Source organism: Procambarus clarkii, chromosome 19 (assembly GCF_040958095.1).
Source record: "Procambarus clarkii isolate CNS0578487 chromosome 19, FALCON_Pclarkii_2.0, whole genome shotgun sequence".
In the NCBI taxonomy this organism is placed as follows: domain Eukaryota; kingdom Metazoa; phylum Arthropoda; class Malacostraca; order Decapoda; family Cambaridae; genus Procambarus; species Procambarus clarkii.
The window spans coordinates 38,165,023-38,183,678 of NC_091168.1; the positions used below are offsets into that span (position 1 = coordinate 38,165,023).

General features: G+C 43.8%; 1 non-coding gene across 1 annotated transcript; it reads right to left on the reverse strand.

The window, feature by feature from the left end:
- Nucleotides 1–18,034: 18,034 nt before the first annotated feature.
- TRNAS-CGA (transfer RNA serine (anticodon CGA)) lies at nucleotides 18,035–18,116 on the reverse strand. Its single transcript has one exon. It is a non-coding gene; the product is annotated as a tRNA-Ser (tRNA).
- Between the last annotated feature and the right edge of the window lie 540 nt (nucleotides 18,117–18,656).

Here is an 18,656-nt window from a genome sequence, read left to right on the forward strand (position 1 = left end):
ATATACTTAAAACAGCGGAGATTGCGCCACTCCACATAGGAGGTAGTAAAACAGACGAGCAAATAAATTAGACCAATAGCTCTAATTTTACTTGCCTAAAAATCTTTGAAAGAATGCCGAGATTACAATAAAGTCACAACATCTCCATAACCCTGAACAACACGGCTTCAGAACAGGGCGCTCTTTCCTCTCACAAGTGCTAGACTACTATGATATGGCCATAGATGCCATGGAAGACAAGCAAAATGCTTGTATAATATACACAGATTTTGCGAAAGTTTCCGACAAATGTGACCATGGTGTTATTGCTCACAAATTACGCACGAAAGGAATTACTGATTAAATAGAAAATGTATCTTTAATTTTCTAACGAACAGAACCCCGGGAATACAAGTCAACACGGTAAAAGTCAGGTTATTCACAGTGAAAGGCACAGTCCCCCAGGGTGCTGTGCGTGCTCCGGTACTCTTTCTTCTCCTCATATCGAAGACAGACAACGACTCAAACTATAGTACAGTATGTTGACCAGACCACACACTAGAAATTGAAGGGACGACGACGTTTCGGTCCGTCCTGGACCATTCTTAAGTCGATTGAGAATGGTCCAGGACGGACCGAAACGTCGTCGTCCCTTCAATTTCTAGTGTGTGGACTGGTCAACATACTTCAGCCACGTTATTGTGACTCATCGCCTGCATATAGTACAGTATCATCATTTGCAGATGACATTAAAATTTACATGAGAGTAGACAACACAGAGGACACAAGAAACCTGCAGTCTTAGGCTAATCGGGTCGTTCAATGGGCCACAGAAAAAACATGATGTTTCATGAAGTTACAGTTCCCGGGGTAGGCTAAAAACGGAAATATCAAGAAATTACATAAGAAACAGTCAAATCAAACTATTGAAAGAAACACAATATGAAAGATTTGGGAGTTTTGATGTCGTTAGTCCGTACTCTTTAAGATCTCAGTGAAGTAACTGTCAAAACTGCAAGAAAAATTATATGTTAGTTGAACCATAGAAACAAAAGATGCCTATCAATGATGTTTAAGTTTTCTTTTAATATTTTTTCCTCGATGTTTAAGACATTAATGCTCTCTGGGGTGGAGTATTGATAGACGCTGAAAGCTAGAGAAGTCGCTGACCTGGAGAACGTGCCAATGTCTTATACTGTCTGAATCAAGTTAATAAAAATATCTAAATTATTGGCACCGCTTAAGTTTTAAAATCTTTATTCTTTAGAGCGCTGGCATCATGAAAGATATGTAATTAAGCATGGAAAATACTAGAGCTACTGGATTCCAAATATGTCTATGGATATAAACCAACTAGAGCCCAGGAGACATGGCAGGAAGTGCAAAATAGCCCCCAGACGAGTTAACACCATCCCTCCTAACATGAGGGGGGAGGGAGGGAGGGGGCATAACAAGTTGATCTCTCACAGTGTTCATGAAAGAACTTGATGAACACCTCCGAAGGATTCCTGATCAGTCAGGCTGTGACTCATGCATGAGACCGGGAACTCGTTGTCAACACCGAGGTGTTTTGAAGTGGGACTCATATTTCATAAATTGGGTGTTGGTTGCTCTGAAATGTTTTGTATCATCAGTGCGCAGCATCCGATGTCTGATGACAGCTCCTCCCACTCACCACCAGGAAGGTGAAGGTATATTCGACTATCTATAAAGTACACACACACACACACACACACACACACACACACACACACACACACACACACACACACACCCACACACACACCCACACACACACACACACACACACACACACACACACACACACACACACACACACACCCACACACACACCCACACACACACACACACACACACACACACACACACACACACACACACACACACACACACACACACACACACACACACACACACACACACACACACACACACATATATATATATATATATATTTATATATATATATATATATATATATATATATATATATATATATATATATATATATATATATATTATTAAATATGACCGAAAAAGTAAGATTAATAATTCTAACACGAATTTTCTCAATCTTTCGTACATTTCGTTTCACTGTTGGAGGTAAATCAAAAATCAATTCTCCAAAATTCATTTTTATTTCTAGTCTGACGCGACACGAGCGCGTTTCGTAAAACTTATTACATTTTCAAAGACTTTAGTTCACAAATACACAACTGAATAGAACTTACGCATCTCCGATTTTATATCTACATTTGAGTGAGGTGGAAGGGGTGATGTAGCATTAACACAAGAAAGAACAAGATCTGGTATTAATAGGGTATTAATTTCATCAACACAAGACAGAACAAGAGTATTAATAGGGTATTAATTTCATCAACACAAGACAGAAAACGAAACAATGGATATTGAATAGAAGTGTTTGTAGAAAGCCTATTGGTCCATATTTCTTGATGCTTCTATATTGGAGCGGAGTCTTGATGTGGGTAGAATATAGTTGTGCAATAATTGGCTGTTGATTGCTGGTGTTGACTTCTTGATGTGTAGTGCCTCGCAAACGTCAAGCCGCCTGCTATCGCTGTATCTATCGATGATTTCTGTGTTGTTTACTAGGATTTCTCTGGCGATGGTTTGGTTGTGGGAAGAGATTATATGTTCCTTAATGGAGCCCTGTTGCTTATGCATCGTTAAACGCCTAGAAAGAGATGTTGTTGTCTTGCCTATATACTGGGTTTTTTGGAGCTTACAGTCCCCAAGTGGGCATTTGAAGGCATAGACGACGTTAGTCTCTTTTAAAGCGTTCTGTTTTGTGTCTGGAGAGTTTCTCATGAGAAGGCTGGCCGTTTTTCTGGTTTTATAGTAAATCGTCAGTTGTATCCTCTTATTTTTGTCTGTAGGGATAACGTTTCTATTAACAATATCTTTCAGGACCCTTTCCTCCGTTTTATGAGCTGTGGAAAAGAGGTTCCTGTAAAATAGTCTAATAGGGGGTATAGGTGTTGTGTTAGTTGTCTCTTCAGAGGTTGCATGGCTTTTCACTTTCCTTCTTATGATGTCTTCGACGAAACCATTGGAGAAGCCGTTATTGACTAGGACCTGCCTTACCCTACCCTAGTCAATAACGGCTTCTCCAATGGTTTCGTCGAAGACATCATAAGAAGGAAAGTGAAAAGCCATGCAACCTCTGAAGAGACAACTAACACAACACCTATACCCCCTATTAGACTATTTTACAGGAACTTCTTTTCCACAGCTCATAAAACGGAGGAAAGTGTCCTGAAAGATATTGTTAATAGAAACGTTTTCCCTACAGACAAAAATCAGAGGATACAACTGACGATTTACTATAAAAACAGAAAAACGGCCAGCCTACTCACGAGAAACTCTCCAGACACAAAGCAGAACGCTTTAAAAGAGACTAACGTCGTCTATGCCTTCAAATGCCCTCTTGGGGACTGTAAGCTCCAAAAAAACCAGTATATAGGCAAGACAACAACATCTCTTTCTAGGCGTTTAACGATGCATAAGCAACAGGGCTCCATTAAGGAACATATAATCTCTTCCCACAACCAAACCATCGCCAGAGAAATCCTAGTAAACAACACAGAAATCATCGATAGATACAGCGATAGCAGGCGGCTTGACGTTTGCGAGGCACTACACATCAAGAAGTCAACACCAGCAATCAACAGCCAATTAATGCACAACTGTATTTTACCCACCTCAAGACTCCGCTTCAATATAGAAGCATCAAGAAATATGGACCAATAGGCTTTCTACAATCACTTCTATTCAATACCCATTGTTTCGTGTTCTGTCTTGTGTTGATGAAATTAATACCCTATTAATGCCACCTCTTGTTCTGTCTTGTGTTGATGAAATTAATACCCTATTAATGCCACCTCACCCCATCCACCTCTCTCAAATGTTCATATAAAATCGGAGATCCGTAAGTTCTATTCGGTCCATCTGGTCACCATTTGGTCCGGGAGACATCTCCCGTCACGCAGGGTGCAGATATCCAGTATCATCTATTGAAACTGGTGATGGCTCAAAAGGGCCACCACTTACGAGCTATTCATGCCCGTGCCACCTTTTGGGTGGCTTCATCTTCATCTTAACACATTCACAAGGGAGACCGTCATGCAGGGTGCAGTCGCACCTCCACAGATCTCCAGTATGAGCTCCTGATACTGGTAATGGCTTAAAATGGTCACCACTTACGGGCTATTTATGCCCGTGCCACCTTTTGGGTGGCTTCATCTTCATCCTAACACATTCACAAGGGAGACATCTTCCGTCATGCAGGGTGCATTCGCACCTCCACAGATCTCCAGTATCAGCTCTTGATACTGGTAATGGCTTAAAAGGGCCACCACTTACGGGCTATTCATGCCCGTGCCACCTTTTGGGTGGCTTAATCTTCATCAATCATCAATCAATCAGTTCTATTCAGTTGTGTATTTGTAAACTAAAGTCTTTGAAAATGTAATAAGTTTTACGAAACGCGCTCGTGTCGCGTCAGACTAGAAATAAAAATGAATTTTGGAGAATTGATTTTTGATTTACCTCCAACAGTGAAAAGAAATGTACGAAAGATTGAGAAAATTCGTGTTAGAATTATTAATCTTACTTTTTCGGTCATATATATATATATATATATATATATATATATATATATATATATATATATATATATATATATATATATATATATATATATATATATATATATATATATATATATATATATATATATATATATATAACTGAAAACTCACACCCCAGAAGTGACTCGAACCCATACTCCCACAACTGGTATGTACAGGGACGCCTTAATCCGCTTGACCATCACGACCGGACATAAGGAAGTGATAGCCGAGGCTATATGAACCACTTCCCCGCCGGCACTCGGATGGTAATCTTGGGCATAGCATTTTATCAAATCACCTCATTCTTTGGGGCACACGTGAGGAACACAAATGCAAACAAGCCTGAATGGTCCCCAGGACTATATACAACTGAAAACTCACACCCCAGAAGTGACTCGAACCCATACTCCCACAACTGGTATGTACAGGGACGCCTTAATCCGCTTGACCATCACGACCGGACATAAGGAAGTGATAGCCGAGGCTATATGAACCACTTCCCCGCCGGCACTCGGATGGTAATCTTGGGCATAGCATTTTATCAAATCACCTCATTCTTTGGGGCACACGTGAGGAACACAAATGCAAACAAGCCTGAATGGTCCCCAGGACTATATACAACTGAAAACTCACACCCCAGAAGTGACTCGAACCCATACTCCCACAACTGGTATGTACAGGGACGCCTTAATCCGCTTGACCATCACGACCGGACATAAGGAAGTGATAGCCGAGGCTATATGAACCACTTCCCCGCCGGCACTCGGATGGTAATCTTGGGCATAGCATTTTATCAAATCACCTCATTCTTTGGGGCACACGTGAGGAACACAAATGCAAACAAGCCTGAATGGTCCCCAGGACTATATACAACTGAAAACTCACACCCCAGAAGTGACTCGAACCCATACTCCCACAACTGGTATGTACAGGGACGCCTTAATCCGCTTGACCATCACGACCGGACATAAGGAAGTGATAGCCGAGGCTATATGAACCACTTCCCCGCCGGCACTCGGATGGTAATCTTGGGCATAGCATTTTATCAAATCACCTCATTCTTTGGGGCACACGTGAGGAACACAAATGCAAACAAGCCTGAATGGTCCCCAGGACTATATACAACTGAAAACTCACACCCCAGAAGTGACTCGAACCCATACTCCCACAACTGGTATGTACAGGGACGCCTTAATCCGCTTGACCATCACGACCGGACATAAGGAAGTGATAGCCGAGGCTATATGAACCACTTCCCCGCCGGCACTCGGATGGTAATCTTGGGCATAGCATTTTATCAAATCACCTCATTCTTTGGGGCACACGTGAGGAACACAAATGCAAACAAGCCTGAATGGTCCCCAGGACTATATACAACTGAAAACTCACACCCCAGAAGTGACTCGAACCCATACTCCCACAACTGGTATGTACAGGGACGCCTTAATCCGCTTGACCATCACTTCCTTATGTCCGGTCGTGATGGTCAAGCGGATTAAGGCGTCCCTGTACATACCAGTTGTGGGAGTATGGGTTCGAGTCACTTCTGGGGTGTGAGTTTTCAGTTGTATATAGTCCTGGGGACCATTCAGGCTTGTTTGCATTTGTGTTCCTCACGTGTGCCCCAAAGAATGAGGTGATTTGATAAAATGCTATGCCCAAGATTACCATCCGAGTGCCGGCGGGGAAGTGGTTCATATAGCCTCGGCTATCACTTCCTTATGTCCGGTCGTGATGGTCAAGCGGATTAAGGCGTCCCTGTACATACCAGTTGTGGGAGTATGGGTTCGAGTCACTTCTGGGGTGTGAGTTTTCAGTTGTATATAGTCCTGGGGACCATTCAGGCTTGTTTGCATTTGTGTTCCTCACGTGTGCCCCAAAGAATGAGGTGATTTGATAAAATGCTATGCCCAAGATTACCATCCGAGTGCCGGCGGGGAAGTGGTTCATATAGCCTCGGCTATCACTTCCTTATGTCCGGTCGTGATGGTCAAGCGGATTAAGGCGTCCCTGTACATACCAGTTGTGGGAGTATGGGTTCGAGTCACTTCTGGGGTGTGAGTTTTCAGTTGTATATAGTCCTGGGGACCATTCAGGCTTGTTTGCATTTGTGTTCCTCACGTGTGCCCCAAAGAATGAGGTGATTTGATAAAATGCTATGCCCAAGATTACCATCCGAGTGCCGGCGGGGAAGTGGTTCATATAGCCTCGGCTATCACTTCCTTATGTCCGGTCGTGATGGTCAAGCGGATTAAGGCGTCCCTGTACATACCAGTTGTGGGAGTATGGGTTCGAGTCACTTCTGGGGTGTGAGTTTTCAGTTGTATATAGTCCTGGGGACCATTCAGGCTTGTTTGCATATATATATATATATATATATATATATATATATATATATATATATATATATATATATATATATATACTTTAACATCCTATTTAACCTCCCACGAGTGCCAGAGTGGCAAGGAAACATACTCCTTTGACCTCCCTATCAGATATTCCAATCAGGTTGAGTGACTGATCTGAGTATTTGAAATATTAATTAATGTTTGCACGGTAAGCGAACCCTTCGCTCCGCCACTGCTGCTTTAGGCGCTCTCTCAAAGATAAGATGATCGCGGTAAGATATGAATACATTAATAAGCAGGTTTAACACAAACAGCTCAGCGCTCGTGTCTCTGCATCCTGTAATTATCATTTTCCCTCCAGAGTTGGATATTTAATTTTGTGAAAAGAAACATCGAATGTGTTGTTTTGCTGTTTGGTGTATATTGGTTTTCCAGCCACCCGGTAAGTTTACCAGGGAGAACTGACACACACGCATGCAAGGACACACGCACACACACACTCACATATATGTGAGTGTGTGTGTGTGTGCGTGAGTGCGTGTGTGCGGGCTTCATTTACTCACCCATGCAGTCTGCTACCTGGCATAGCCTCCCCGAGGTAATGGGGCCTCGCGGCTGAGTCGACAGAACTCGGTTGTCGTAGTCCTAAGGGCCCGGGTTCGATTCCCGGCCGAGGCAGAAACAAATGAGCAGATTTTCTTTCATCCTGGTGCAACTGTTCACCTAGTAGTAAATAGGTACATGGGAGTTAGACAGCTGTGTGTGTGTGTGCTTGTGTTAGAGAGAAATATATGTAGTAGATATAATAGAGTAAAAAGATTGAGTACAAAGGCAGGATCCTAAAGCTAATACCTCGATTATGCTTCTTATACAAATAGTAAATCCACACAAAATGCAAAGCTGATGAGGAACGTAAAAACAGATAAGTACTGCAGGAAGTTAGAGGAGGACCTTGATAAACTCCTGGAGTGGCTAGATAAATGGTTGCTGAAGTTCATTCCCAACACGTGTAAGGTAATGAGGATGGCAACGGGAGAGAGGAGACCAGAAGGCCTCTACACCATGCGGGGAAGGCAGCTACAGGAATCTGAAAGAGAGAATCATCTGGAAGTGGATATAATTCCTTCACTCATACCGGAGCCTCTCATAAACAGCATAACATCAGCGGCATATGCCACGCTGGCCAGTATATGAACAAGACTTTGGAACCTGAATAAGTTATCTTTCACAGCAATCTATTCTTCAGTTGTTCGAACATTACTGGAATATACAGCACCGGAATGGAATCCGCACATTGTGAAACATAAAGCCAAAATATAAAAGGTTAGTAGGTTTGGAACTAGCTTGGTGCCGGAGCTAAGAGGGTTAAGCTACAAAGATAGGCTAATGGAACTAAATCTCACAACCTTAGAGAATAGAAGGAACAGAGGGGGGATATGATCACAACATACTGAAGGAAATAAATAAGGTGGACAAGGGTGGCCTCATTAGACTGAAACAAAGCCGGACAAGAGGACACAGGTGGAAGCTGGAGACGCATGTGCTGAAGGGACGCAGGGAAGTGCTTGTACCATGAACAGATAGTTATGTGGATTGTTCTAAAAGAAGAAGTTGTGGAAACCACCTCCATCCACAACTTTAAGGCCAGATCCGACAAGGATTCTTCAAATTAGGTTGAAACGCAACAGTTACAGGGTTAGTAGGCGGGGGCATAAAGAGCTAAACCTCACTGCTCCTCCCCCTCCATAGACATTAATAGGTAAATACATACAGGTAAGTACAGATATAGGTCCCTGAAACTTTTGACACCTTTTACGGGTTCCATCCAACGGATGTGAGTGTAGTCACCTAGTTGTGTTTGCGGGGGTAGAGCTTTGCTCTTTCGGCCCGCCTCCCAACTGTCAATCAATTGTTTATTAACTACTTTTTTTTCATTTTTTTTCCCCACACCACACACACACACACACAGGCTTTTAAATACATGGATGGCGATATACTAAAGAAATTGTTCACGACTTTTGTTAGGCCAAAGCTAGAATATGCAGCAGTTGTGTGGTGCCCATATCTTAAGAAGCACATCAACAAACTGGAAAAGGTGCAAAGACATGCTACTAAGTGGCTCCCAGAACTGAAGGGCAAGAGCTACGAGGAGAGGTTAGAGGCATTAAATATGCCAAAACTAGAAGACAGAAGAAAAAGAGGTGATATGATCACTACATACAAAATAGTAACAGGAATTGATAAAATCGATAGGGAAGATTTCTTGAGACCTGGAAAGTTAAGAACAAGAGGTCATAGATATAAACTAGCTAAACACAGATGCCGAAGAAATATAAGAAAATTCACTTTCGCAAACAGAGTGGTAGACGGTTGGAACAAGTTAGGGGAGAAGGTGGTGGAGGCCAAGACCGTCAGTAGTTTCAAAGCGTTATATGACAAAGAGTGCTGGGAAGACGGGACACCACGAGCGTAGCTCTCATCCTGTAACTACACTTAGGTAATTACAATTAGGTAATTACACACCCCAGGAAGCAGCCTGCGACAGCTGACTAACTCCCAGGTACCTATTTACTGCTAAGTAACAGGGGCATTCAGGGTGAAAGAAACTTTGCCAATTTGTTTCTGCCTAGTGTGGGAATCGAACCCGCGCCACAGAATTACGAGTCCTTCGCGCTATCCACCAGGCTACCAGGCCCCTATGTGTGTGTGTATGTACTCACCAAGTTGTACTCACCTAGTTGTGCTTGCGGGGGTTGAGGTTTAGCTCTTTGGCCCCGCCTCTCAACTGTCAATCAACTAATGTACAGGTTCCTGAGCCTACTGGGCTCTATCATATCTACACTTGAAAGTGTAGGTGTAAAGTGTACACATACAGGAAATTGTAGAGTAATGAAATTAGGCGAAGGGAGCAGAAGGCTGAACACAAAGTACCATCTTTCAGGGGAAATGCTGCAAGAGTCAAATAGAGAGAAAGATCTGGGGGTCGATATCACACCGAACCTGTCCCCAAAGGCCCACATCAAAAGGATATCATCAGCGGCATGTGCTAGACTGGCCAATATAAAAACTGCCTTTAGAAACTTGTGTAAAGAATCGTTCAGAACCTTGTAAACCACTTATGTAAGACCAATCCTGGAGTACGCAGCTCCAGCCTGGAGTCCATACGTAGTTAAACACGAGACGAAGTTAGAGAAGATTCAGAGGTATGCCACCAGACTGGTCCCGGTACTGAGAGGAATGAGTTACGAGGAAAGGCTAAGGGAGCTGAACCTCACAACCCTGGAAAACAGAAGAGTGAGGGGAGATATGATAACCACCTACAAAATTCTCAGAGGAATTGGCAGGGTGGACAAAGACAAACTCTTTAGCGCGGGTGGAACACGAACAAGGGGACACAGGTGGACACTTAGTACCCAGATGAGCCACAGAAAAGTTAGAATTTTTTTTTTTCAGTGTCAGAGTAGTAAACAAATGGAATGCATTAAGTAGTGTTGTGGTGGAGGCTGACTCCATACACAGTTTCAAATCTAGATATGATAGAGCCCAATAGGCTCAGGAATCTGTACACCAGTTGATTGACAGTTGAGAGGCGGGACCAAAGAGCCAGAGCTCAACCCCCGCAAACTCAACTAAGTGAGTACAACTAGGTGAGTACATGAAACTGTGTATGTAGTCAGCCTCCACCACATCACTTTCTAATGCATTCCATTCGTCGATTACTCTGACACTGAAAAAAAAATTTCTAACGTCTCTTTGGCTCATTTGGGCACTCAATTTTCACCTGTGTCCTCTAGTGCGTGTGCCCCTTGTGTTAAATAGTCTGTCTTAATCTACCCTATCAATTCTTCTGAGAATCTTGCATCTGGTGATCATGTCCCCTCAAACTCCTCTGTTTCCCATTGACGTGAGGTTTAATTCCCGTAGTCTCTCCTCGTAGCTCATACCCCTCAGTTCGGGTACTAGTCTGGTGGCAAACCTTTGAATCTTTTCCAGTTTATTCATATGCTTGACTAGATATGGACTCTCTGCTGGAGCCGCATACTCCCGAATTAGTCTGACATATGCGGTATACAAAGTGCTGAAAGATTCCTTACACAAGTTTCTAAAGGCCGTTCTTATGTTAGCCAACCTGGCATATACTGCTGATGTTATGCTCTTGATATGGGCTTTAGGGGACAGGTCTGGCGTGATATCAACCCCCCAAGTCTTTCTCTCTCTGACTCTCGAAGTATCAGTTTTTCATCTCCCAAATGATACCTTGTAACTGGCCTCCTGTTCCCTACACCTATCGTCATAACATTACGTTTGCTTGGGTTAAACTATAACAACCATTTGTTTGACCATTCCTGCAGCTTGTCTAGGTCTTCTTGTAGCCTGAAGCTATCCTCCTCTGTCTTTATACTTTATACTTCTCATAATTTTGGCGTCGTCAGCAAGCATTGAGTGGAATGAGTCTATACCATCTGGGAGATCATATCAGAAACAGGATAGGTCCGAGTACAGAGCCCTGTTTGACTCCACTGGTGACTTCACGCCAATCTGAGGTCTAACCCCTCACTGTAACTCTTTGCTTCCTATTGCTTAGGTACTCCCTTATCCACTGGAGCACCTTGCCAGTTACACCTGCCTGTCTCTCCAGCTTATGTACCAGCCACTTATGGGGGACTTTATCAAAGGCTTTCCGACAGTCCAAAAAAAATGCAGTCTGCCCAGCCATCTCTTTCTTGCTTAATCTTTGACACCTGATCGTAGAATTCTATTAAGCCTGTTGGGCAAGATTTACCCTCCCTGAACCCATGTTGGCGATTTGTCACGAAGTCTCGTCTCTCCAGATGTGTTACTAGATTTTTTCTCACGATCTTCTCCATCACCTTGCATGGTATACAAGTTAAGGACACTGGCCTGTAGTTCAGTGCCTCTTGTCTGTCACCCTTTTTGTATATTGGGACCACATTAGCCGCCTTCCATATTTCTGGTAGGTCTCCTGTCTCCAGTGACCTACTATACACTATGGAGAGTGGCAAGCAGAGTACCTCTGCACACTGTTTCAATACCCATAGTGAGATCCCGTCTGGACCAACAGCCTCTCTCACATCTAGATCCAACAGGTGTCTCTTGACCTCATCTGACGTAATTTCGAAACCATCAAAGGCCGCTTGGTTTACTGCCCCCTCTCATAGCGCAGTGACCTCACCAGGTTCTATTGTGAAGACCTCCTGGAACCTCTTGTTGAGTTCCTCACACACCTCTTTGTCATTCTGTGTATACCTGTCCTCGCCTGTTCTAAGTTTCATTACCTGTTCTTTCACTGTTGTTTTCCTCCTGATGTGAGTGTGGAGTAGCTTTGGATCGGTCTTGGCTTTGCTTGCTATATCATTTTCATAATTTTTCTCTGCTTCCCTTCTCACACTAACATACTCATTCCTGGTTCTCTGGTATCTCTCTCTGCTTTCTGGTGTTCTGTTATTTCATAAGTTCCTCCACGCTCTTTGTTCAGTACCTTTGCTTCCATACATGCCCTGTTAAACCATGGATTCTTCTTTTGCTTCTCGGATTTTTCCCTTTGGGCCGGGATGAACCTGTTTACTGCCTCCTGACACTTTTGGGTGACATAGTCCATCATGTCTTGTACCGACTGAGCTCTGAGGTCTGTGTCCCATGGTATATCCCTTAGGAAACTTCTCATCCCCTCATAGTTCCCCTTTCGGTATGCCAGTCTTTTGTTTTCTAGTTCTTTTTGGGGGGAGATAAGTCCTAGCTCAACCAAGTACACAAAGATGAATACACTGTGATCACTCATTCCTAAGGGTGCTTCCATCTTAACCTCTCTTATATCCCACTCATTAAGAGTAAATATCAGATCAAGCATAGTTTGTTCTTCCTCCCCTCTCATTCTTGTCGGTCCCTTGATATGCTGGCTAAGAAAGTTTCTTGTTGCCGCGTCCAGCAGCTTAGGTCTCCATGTATCTGGTCCTCCATGTGGGTCTCCGTTTCCCCAATCAATCTTCCCGTGGTTGAAATCCCCTCATGATTAGTAGTCCAGATTCATTCCTACTAGCAGGAGACACTGTTCTCTCTATTATGTTAATGGTGCCCATGTTGTTTCTATCATATTCCTGTCTGGGTCTTCTGCCATTTGGTGGCGGGTTATATATGACTGCGACTACAATTTTTTGTCCTCCAGTTGCTATTGTACCTGTTATATAGTCACTGAAACCTTCACAGCCCTGAATAACCATTTCCTCAAAGTCCCAGCCTTTTCTTACCCGCAGAGCTACACCACCACCTCCTCTTCCTTCTCTCTCTTTCCTCATAACATAATAGTCCTGTGGGAACACTGCATTTGTTATGGTTTTCGTTAGCTTTGTTTCTGTGAGTGCTATTATGTCTGGGTTTTCCTCTAGTACCCATTCTCCAAGTTCATTTGCCTTATTTGTAATTATTTTTGGAATTACTTTTTTGAATTCTCCCACATGTTGCAGGTGGTTTTTCTTTGTTAGAATCGTGTCCTTTGTGTTCTCGTTTGCAAACACTATCTTTAACACACGGTCTCGGTCTTTTTTGTACCAGCCTAACCTGAAAACCTTCTATATGCTATGCTCAGCCTCTTCCATGTCTAGTGCCTTCACTATTTCATTCACTGCCGCTTTGTCCTTATCATTCCACTCTTTCCACACATTACACACACACACACATTAGCTGTGTGTGTGTGTGTTCCTATGTGTGTGTGTGTGTGTGTGTGAGTGTGTGTGTGTGTGTGTGTGTGTGTGTGTGTGTGTGTGTGTGTGTTTACTAGTTGTGTTTACTAGTTGTGTTTTTGCGGGGGTTGAGCTTTGCTATTTCGGCCCGCCTCTCAACTGTCAATCAACTGTTTACTTGTTGAGTCAGCCTCCACCATATCACTGCCTAATGCATTCCATCCGGTAACTACTCTGACATTGAAAAAGTTCCTTCTAACGTCCCTGTGGCTCATGTGGATACTCAGTTTCCACCTGTGTCCCCTTGTTCGCATATCACCAGTGTTGAATAGTTTATCCTTGTTTACCCGGTCAATTCCCATGAGGATTTTGTAGGTTGTGATCATGTCTCCCCCAACTCTTCTGTCTTCTAGTGTCGTAAGGTGCATTTCCCGCAGCCTTTCCTCGTAACTCATGCCTCTTAGTTCTGGTACTAGTCTAGTGGCACAACTTTGAACTTTTTTCCAGCATCGTCTTGTGCTTGACAAGGTACGGGCTCCATGCTGGGGCCGTATACTCCAGGATTGGTCTTACATATGTGGTGTACAAGATTCTGAATGATTCCTTGCACAGGTTCCTGAACTCTGTTCTGATGGTGAGAGATGGTGAGAGATGTTCTCGCATATGCCGCAGATGTTATTCTTTTTATGTGGGCTTCAGGAGACAGGTTTGGTGTGATATCAACTCCTAGATCTTTCTCTCTGTCTCTTTTTCTATATCTCTTCTGTGTGTGTGTGTTTAGGTGTGTGTGTGTGTTTGAGAGGTTGTCTACTCACCTAGTTGTACTCACCTAGTTGTGTCTGCAGGATCGAGCATTGACGCTTGGATCCCGCCTTTCGAGCATCGGTTGTTTACAGCAATGACTCAGGTCCTATTTCCCTATCATACCTGGTTTTAAAATTATGAATAGTATTTGCTTCCACAACCTGTTCCTTAAGTGCATTCCATGTCCCAGTTCTGTTACTATTCCGTGTGACCATTTCGTCTTTGTCCACTTTGTCAATCCCTCTGAGTATTTTATACTTTCCTATCATGTCCCCCCTCTCCTTTCTTCTTTCTAGTGTCGTAAGGCACAGTTCCCTCAGACACTCCTCATACCCCATCCCTCGTAGCTTTGGGACGAGTCTCGTTACAAACCTCTGAACCTTTTCCAGTTTCTTTATATGCTTCTTCAGATGGGGACTCCATGATGAGGCAGTATACTCTAAGACTGGCCTCACGTAGGCAGTGTAAAGCGCCCTAAATGCCTCCTTACTTAGGTTTCTGAATGATGTTCTAACTTTTGCCAGTGTTGAGTACGCTGCTGTCGTTATCCTATTTATCTGGGCCTCAAGAGATAGATTAGGTGTTACGTCCACACCCAGGTCTCTTTCTCGCGTCGTCACAGGTAGGCTGTTCCCTTTCATTGTGTACTGTCCCTTTGATCTCCTATCTCCTAGTCCCATTTCCATAACTTTACATTTGCTCGTGTTGAATTCCAGTAGCCATTTCTCTGACCATCTATGCAACCTATTTAGGTCCTCTTGGAGGACCCTGCAATCCTCATCTGTCAGAACTCTTCTCATCAACTTTGCATCATCCGCAAACATCAACATGTAGGACTCTACGCCTGCAAATATGTCGTTAACATATACTAGAAATAGAATTGGTCCCAGCACCGATCCTTGTGGAACTCCACTTGTGACTGTTCGCTAGTCCGACTTCTCGCCCCTTACCATAACTCTTTGGCTCCTTCCTGTTAGGTAGTTCCTTATCCATGCTAGGACCTTTCCCCCCACCCCCGCCTGCCTCTCGAGCTTGAACAGCAGTCTCATGTGCGGTACTGTATCAAAGGCTGTCCAGAAATATGTAGTCCGCCAAACCATCTCTGTCCTGTGTTGTCCTCGTTATTTTATCATAGAATTCCGGAAGGTTTGTTAGGCACGATTTCCCAGTCTAGAACCCATCTTAATGTTTGTTCACAAACCTAACGTTCTCCAGGTGTGCAACCATTCGTAGCCTAATTATTCTTTCGCGTATTTTACAGGGGATGCTTGTCAGGGATACAGGTCTATAGTTAAGTGCCTCCTCCCTATCGCCTTTCTTCAAGATCGGCACGAAATTTGCCTTCTTCCAGCAACTGGGTAATTCTCCCGACATAAGTGATTCATTAAAGATCATTGCCAGAGGCACGCTGAGAGCCTATGCTGCTTCTTTTAGTATCTACGGTGATACTTTGTCTGGTCCAACTGCTTTAGTTGCATCTAGAGTTGTCAACAGTTTCATTACCTCCTCTGCTGTCACCTCAATATCTGATAGTCTTTCATCTAGGGTAACCCCTTCCAACAATGGGAGCTGCTCAGGCTCGGTAGTGAACACTCCATGGAAACTGGCATTCAGTGCCCCGCAGATTTCCTTGTCACTTTCAGTATATGCCCCTTCTGTTTTCCTTAGTCTTGTCACTTGGTCGTTCACCGACATTTTTCTTCTTATATGGCTGTGTAGTAATTTAGGTTGCTTTTTCGCTTTGATTGTAATATCGTTCTCATAGTCAATGTGTGTGTGTGTGTGTGTGTGTGTGTGTGTGTGTGTGTGTGTGTGTGTGTGTGTGTGTGTGTGTGTGTGTGTGTGTGTGTGTGTGTGTGTGTGTGTGTGTGCGTGTGTGTGTGTGTGTGTGTGCGTGTGTGTGTGTGTGTGTGTGTGTGTGTGTGTGTGTGTGTGTGTGTGTGTGTGTGTGTGTGTGTGTGTGTGTGTGTGTGTGTGTGTGTGTACTCACCTAGTTGTACTCACCTAGTTGTGTTTGCGGGGGTTGAGCTCTGGCTCTTTGGTCCCGCCTCTCAACCGTCAATCAACAGGTGTACAGATTCCTGAGCCTATCGGGCTCTGTCATATCTACACTTGAAACTGTGTATGGAGTGAGCCTCCACCACATCACCCCCTAATGCATTCCATTTGTCAACCACTCTGACACTAAAAAAGTTCTTTCTAATATCTCTGTGGCTCATTTGGGCACTCAGTTTCCACCTGTGTCCCCTTGTGCGTGTTCCCCTTGTGTTAAATAGACTGTCTTTATCTACCCTATCAATCCCCTTCAGAATCTTGAATGTGGTGATCATGTCCCCCCTAACTCTTCTGTCTTCCAGCGAAGTGAGGTTTAATTCCCGTAGTCTCTCCTCGTAGCTCATACCTCTCAGCTCGGGTACTAGTCTGGTGGCAAACCTTTGAACCTTTTCCAGTTTAGTCTTATCCTTGACTAGATATGGACTCCATGCTGGGGCTGCATACTCCAGGATTGGCCTGACATATGTGGTATACAAAGTTCTGAATGATTCTTTACACAAGTTTCTGAATGCCGTTCGTATGTTGGCCAGCCTGGCATATGCCGCTGATGTTATCCGCTTGATATGTGCTGCAGGAGACAGGTCTGGCGTGATATCAACCCCCAAGTCTTTTTCCTTCTCTGACTCCTGAAGAATTTCCTCTCCCAGATGATACCTTGTATCTGGCCTCCTGCTCCCTACACCTATCTTCATTACATTACATTTGGTTGGGTTAAACTCTAACAACCATTTGTTCGACCATTCCTTCAGCTTGTCTAGGTCTTCTTGAAGCCTCAAACAGTCCTCTTCTGTTTTAATCCTTCTCATAATTTTAGCATCGTCCGCAAACATGTGTGTGTGTGTGTGTGTGTGTGTGTGTGTGTGTGTAATTACCTAAGTGTAGTTACAGGATGAGAGCTAAGCTCGTGGTGTCCCGTCTTCCCAGCACTCTTTGTCATATAACGCTTTGAAACTACTGACGGTCTTGGCCTCCACCACCTTCTCCCCTAACTTGTTCCAACCGTCTACCACTCTGTTTGCTAAAATGAATTTTCTTATATTTCTTCGGCATCTGTGTTTAGCTAGTTTAAATCTATGACCTCTTGTTCTTAAAGTTCCAGGTCTCAGGAAATCTTCCCTGTCGATTTTATCAATTCCTGTTACTATTTTGTATGTAGTGATCATATCACCTCTTTTTCTTCTGTCTTCTAGTTTTGGCATATTTAATGCCTCTAATCTCTACCTCATAGCTCTTGCCCTTCAGTTCTGGGAGCCACTTAGTAGCATGTCTTTGCACCTTTTCCAGTTTGTTGATGTGCTTCTTAAGATATGGGCACCATACAACCGCTGCATATTCTAGCTTTGGCCTAACAAAAGTCGTGAACAATTTCTTTAGTATATCGCCATCTATATAAAACTACCTAAGTTTTCCCACCGGCTTCACAAACCACCCACCTCTACATCTCCCACCGGCCACCCCAAAATGTAAACAATGTCGCAGTGAGTAGGATTCGAACCTACGCGGGAAGATCCCATCTGATTTCGAGTCAGACGCCTTAACCACTCGGCCATCACTGCATGTCATATGAAACTGAAGTTCAACATCTCGTGTGTGTGTGTGTGTGTGTGTGTGTGTGTGTGTGTGTGTGTGTGTGTGTGTGTGTGTGTGTGTGTGTGTGTGTGTGTGTGTGTGTGAGTGTGTGTGTGTGTGTGTGTGTGTGTGTGTGTGTGTGTGTGTGTGTGTGTGTGTGTGTGTGTGTGTGTGTGTTTACTAGTTGTTTTTTTTTTTTACGGGGGTTGAGCTTTGCTCTTTCGGCCCGCCTCTCAACTGTCAATCAACTGTTTACTAACTACTTTTTTTTTGTTTTTTTCCACACCACACCCCCCCCCCAGGAAGCAGCCCGTGACAGCTGACTAACTCCCAGGTACCTATTTACTGCTAGGTAACAGGGGCATTCAGGGTGAAAGAAACTTTGCCCATTTGTTTCTGCCTCGTGCGGGAATCGAACCCGCGTCACGGAATTACGAATCCTGCGCGCTATCCACCAGGCTACGAGGCCCCTGTGTGTGTGTATGTGTGTGTGTGTGTGTGTGTGTGTGTGTGTGTGTGTGTGTGTG